At 35.3% G+C, this 5,496-nt stretch overlaps 1 long non-coding RNA gene across 2 annotated transcripts; it reads right to left on the reverse strand.

Annotated features, from left to right (window-relative positions):
* Positions 1 to 2,257: 2,257 nt before the first annotated feature.
* LOC109377428 (uncharacterized) lies at positions 2,258 to 5,106 on the reverse strand. 2 transcript variants are annotated; one of them, XR_002122868.1, is made up of 3 exons: positions 5,064 to 5,106; positions 3,376 to 3,447; positions 2,258 to 2,333 (listed from the first exon to the last, which is right to left on the reverse strand). It is a non-coding gene; the product is annotated as an uncharacterized LOC109377428 (long non-coding RNA). The 2 variants fall into 2 exon arrangements; XR_002122869.1 differs by lacking the exon at positions 2,258 to 2,333 and adding an exon at positions 2,508 to 2,625.
* Positions 5,107 to 5,496: the final 390 nt, after the last annotated feature.

Consider the following 5,496-nt stretch of genomic DNA (forward strand, 5'->3'; position numbering starts at 1 on the left):
TATTTTTTCACAGCTCATTAGAGTGAATCTGCCTCTTGCTCTTCAGATCCATGTCTCCTTGCTATTTCTACAATAATTTCCCTTATTTTCCTAGAATCTCATCTAAGTATTAATTTTCAAAATTTTTTCTAGGACTTGTAGATGTTCTTCACAAGAAGGGTTACTCCAGACATCTGTTACACAATGTTATCAGAAATAGAAGTCCCTGAATCTCTAAATAGTGATATTTCTGACACTTCTGCACAGTATCAGCCAGTGTTAAAGGAATTGTTCTCACTGAACTAAAATATCATCAACCAGGCACTGTTTTCTCTGAACACAGTGGAGCACAGCATTGAGGAGATGATAAACAGACAGGTGGGTAGATAGATAATGGATAGATAGATAGATAGATAGATAAATAGATAGATAGATAGATAGATATAGACAGACAGACAGACAGATAGATATATAGTACTTTCTTCATTTTTTCTCTAACAATTAGAACTTGTTTCTCTGCCATGAAAAAAGAGAGAAAAAGTGCTATGCTATTTCAGAAACAGAAATCGTATATTTAACAGAGTCCTTCCACAATATAAAGCTGAGAAATCATTTCTTACTAATATTTCATCACTTTTTAACACAAATTCTCCTCACACAAATTTTCTTCATGTAGAAGGTACATTAATAGTAATCAGAATGCAGCCCAATACTAGTATTTATATACTAAATGATAAGAAAATGTGCATTGTTATCTCCAAATAGACTATGGCTTTGTTTTCATTTGTCAAGATGCAAATTCCACCATCCCATTGGATTTATTGTGTGCATTAAACAGCATTTACCAAAGTTTTTTTGTGATTTTGTTTTTGTTTTTACCTTTGGAAAACTTCTGAGAAGGGAAACATGCTATATAAATAATATTATCATCATTCAACAAGGATAAAATAAAGCTGCTTTGCTCCATTTTGTATGTTACGTTTTTTTGTGGGGTTTTTTGTCTTTTTTTTCTGGAAGATTATCTGGGCCTGCCACTTGCTTCCTCAGCACAATTGAACACATAATTACTATGTAAATTTGGATTTCCACATGCTTCCAGAGGAACATAGACCATTTGGAGATTTCAAAGCATTAATCATTTAGAATATGATACATTTGGCTTAATCAGTAAAATGAAGATAATTCTTATCTGCTTTGCAGGGTTTAGTATCAGGATTAATTACTTAATTTTGGATAAGCAATTTGAACATAAAAAACAATACACAAATGAAGGTAAGTCCTAATATTATTAAAACAGAAATCACCAAGCCATTCTGCAAAGAAGCACAGAGATATCTTTTGTTTATTATTCTGTTATTATTGTTGTTATTATGTTTATTATATTATCTTATAATTTCTAGATTTAAAACTATAAGACAGCAAGATCTTTTTTCTTCAAGACCTGATACTCACATAGGTGTTTTCCTTCCCTCACAAAAGTAGCACTGAATATATTATTACCACTAAAATCTGTGATCCCCTAATACAGTGATATTGACCTATTTTATAAAATACTGTGGTTCAGACCACTGAAATATTTTTTTGATTGAGACAGTATTGAGAAGAAATGGTCTCTTTTAAGAATTACTTGCTTAAAATAAAATAAAGAAGAAAGTCAGATATATAGAGATATAGGTAAGCCTTTAAATTCAATGCCCAAAACAAATGAAGAAACAATGCTTTCTATTTTCACTAAGGAATTTCAGATCCTCTGCTATGTACCTATACAAATTCCTGGTCACATGAAAAAAGTACTCAAAAATAATTATTGATTGAAAATCCAACATTCTGTAAGAAGCGAGGAAAGAAAGAACAAACTTAAAACTGATCTCTGTTATTAAATGTTTCAATGAGTCTTCATTTTCCACAGCATAAAATATAAATTTATCAACATTGTACTAAAGTCTTAATCATTGTTTAACTGCCTAATTCTCAAACCTCAATTATTCTTTCATTTAATCAATACTTTGTAAACAATGTTTATTGAGTATCTACTATGTGCCAGGCCCTTTGTTAAGTGTTGGGAATACAAAAGGAGGGAGAGAATTCCTGACAGCCAAAGATTAGACTCCAGCAAGAGATGCAGATAGTTAACTAACAAGTGGTAAATCATGTGAACAGCAGAGTTGTGTCAGGGACTACAAAGGTTATTACAGGATGCAACAGAGGCATAGGACAGAGAACCTAATCTGATGGGTAGAAAAACTGTCCCTACAAAGCTAAGACCTGAAGGAAAACACTTACCCCAGCAAAGTTGCAGAGGCATGAAGAGAAGCAGGTGGCAGTCTGTGTGAATGCTCCATCAGGAAAGGGACCTTGCACAGCAGAGGAAAAGACAGGAAGTAGCTGGAGATGGTGCTACAGGACTAGGCAGGGGCCCAGAGGAGAGAAGCCCCCTACACCATTTTAGTACTTTATCCTAAAAGCCACGAGAAACCATCTGAAGCATTTGAAGCAGTAGTGTGAAATATTCACGTGTGCTTTTAAAAAATAATTCTGAAAAAATAATCATAATTCTGGCTGTTGTATGAAGAGAAATCTGACAGAGAGAGGAATGAAAGCCAGGCTATTATTGTTAGAAGGTGATTGTCTTTGCAATGGCTTAGACTAGAAAAGATGTTAGGGGGAAAAAAAGAAAGGAAGAAGAAAAGGAAGGAGAGAGGAAAGGAGAAATGCAAGAGAGACAAAGGAAAAAAAGAGAAAAGTAACAAAAGCTTTTAAACAATTTCAAAAGTCAAATGACAACCAAGAAAAAATCATTTGTATCACATTAGGCAAAGAGCTAATCCCCACAAGATGTACAGAACTTCTACAAATCAATAAAAGACTAACAACACAATTTTTCCATGAGCAAATGATGAACAGTTTATAGAAGAGGAAATACAAATGTTATAAACATATGAAAATATGCACATAATTAGAGAACTGAAATAATATTTTCAGATCTTTTTCACCTATAATAATGGTAACATTGAGGGCCCATTTGAATGCCAGTTTGAGAGTTTAGGAAAATGTCATCTGACAAAATAGGTAAATAGGATTTCTACTCCAAATTTTATATTCTATTCATGGAAATTTACATTCTACTCTCACATAAAAAACCCTGCAGTAAAGAAATTTCATTTAATTTGGCTTAACCCAGTGTTGCAGGTTGGGTCTTCGAAAAGCAAACTCTAAATTGGGAGATTTGTATGCAGGAAGTTTACTGGGGATTGGTCACCCTCTGAGAGCTGAAGCTGATTATAGGAGGTGCTGCTACACAACCGCACTCACTGTTACAGTGGGGATGACAGGTTCCCTGAACAGCAAAAGCCAAGTGATGGCACTTAACCCTTAGACAAAGAAGGGCATAATTACCATAATGGGCAGCAAAGACAGGATGGCCTGACTCACAGGGATCCGTGGATATGGCAAACAAAAACAGAATTCCTAGGGAAAAGATAAATGAACAACCTATTAGAATAATCTTTAACTTATATAGTTTATATAAATCGTGAATGGATGAGCCAAAGACTGAAGTCAGCCTTTCAAAAATCATGATTCCTTGTCCGATTTGCAGACCTGAGCCAATTCTCAGACCCAGAACTCATTCATTGAAGAGGCTGGGTCTACATTAGGAAGGATTGTAAAATGCCGTGGAAAGTAATTCCCCAAATCTTACCCACAAGGGGCTACTGCAATTCACTCAAGTAATTGATACACTGAAAAAAGAGTATACCTAGATCTTTTGGGGGACTATTGTACACAGAGTCTGAGTTGACACAGATACCTGGTGCCATATCATGGAGATGAGGGAGTAAATAATAGAGTCCAAGCTAAGTCTGTCTCATGGTTTGCACTCACATGAGACAAATAACAATATTAACTCATGGTCTTGACCCAGGGCTATGATCCTACTCCCTGTTGTAATAAAGGCACTTGGACCATCTGGACATTCTACAAAGCGTCACATTCATTCATTATACTGATGATATCATATAAATCAGACCTGATTAGCAAGAAGTGACAAGAATTCTGTAAGACCCCCGTGCTCCAGAAGATGAGAGATAATTGCTACTAAGATTCAAGGGCCTAGCTCATCAGTAAAAATGTTAAGGGCCCAATTGTCTGGGTCATGCTCAACCATCCTTTTCAAATCAAGAGCAATTTATCTACCTCACACATTTTATCACTAAGAAAGAAGCACAGCACTTGGAAGGCCAATTTGGGATTTTAATGCAAAATAGTCTACATTTGAAATAGAGCACCAACCCATTTATTGGGTGATAAAGAAGACTGCTAGATTTATCAATAATTTGGTCCCAGAAAAATTCTTGCTGAACTTTTTTTCCCTTCTCCTATCCTGATTCCTTCTCCCCTCTTCTCCTGAGAGCACTCCCTCAATAAATCACTAACATAAGGAACCCCATCTTAGGTTCTGCTTCTAGGGAAGCAAACCCACATCACTGTGCCTCAGCTCTCTCACCCATAACTACTGTGGAAACCCCTTCATTATGGAGAAGGGAACTGAGGGGTAAAATTAAAGATAAAACGCTTAGAACATGCCTGCACATTAAATGTTCAGTAAGTGTTGAATATGATTAATATTATCCTTCACAAACTTTATGAAAAAAACAGTCTGCACTTGTAAAATTTAATGTAGTCCATTATGACATATTAGAGTCATAATCCCCTGTTAGGCTCAAGAAAAGAAATTATCTATCTTATTGTTTTCTCATAGAGAGGGATAAAAAATGTTGAAGTCCCAGACCCTTTCCACTGTGCAATATAAACCTATCTCCAAATACTAACTATAATATTTGTGTCCCATTTAATCAACATTTATTCCCGTGTAAATGACCCGAACTAATCAAGGGCTAAGATTCCTCCTGATTACAAACTTTCAACAAATTCAATTTTGTCCTAAATAGTTTTGGTTTAAGTATATATGCATAGTGATCTGGAAATGACATAAACAGAGTGAGAACAATAATAAAACAAGTAACATTCTAAAATGCTGTCCAGTTAATCCTAAGAAATAAATCTCAGTACTTAAAAAGGATTACCTTTGAGGGCTGGCTGAGTGACTCAGTTGGTTAAGAGCTCGCTCAAGAGTTTGACCTCTGAGCAACAGCGGTTCGATGCCTGGCCCGAGCTGAGCTGCCGCTGAGCTGCCAACAGGTGGCAGGATGGCTTAGCTAAAAAATAAAATAAATAAAAATAAATAAAAAAGATTACCTTTGAAATTATTCTTCGAAATTAAATTTACCCTTCTCTCAAGAGGCAAGGATTTACACCCATTTATTGAATACTTAATAATATGCCAGGTTTTTCACTTATCTATCCCTGTGTAATAAACTACTCCAAATCAGGAGCTTAAAAGCATACTCATTTTATTTGTTGATTCTGTAAATCAACAGTTTATGCTGGGTTCAGCTAGATTGTTTTCTGCTAGTCTCACATGAAATTACTCTGTGGCTACAGAAGTAAATAGGCCTG

This window comes from Hipposideros armiger, unplaced genomic scaffold (genome assembly GCF_001890085.2).
Source record: "Hipposideros armiger isolate ML-2016 unplaced genomic scaffold, ASM189008v1 scaffold_1397, whole genome shotgun sequence".
In the NCBI taxonomy this organism is placed as follows: domain Eukaryota; kingdom Metazoa; phylum Chordata; class Mammalia; order Chiroptera; family Hipposideridae; genus Hipposideros; species Hipposideros armiger.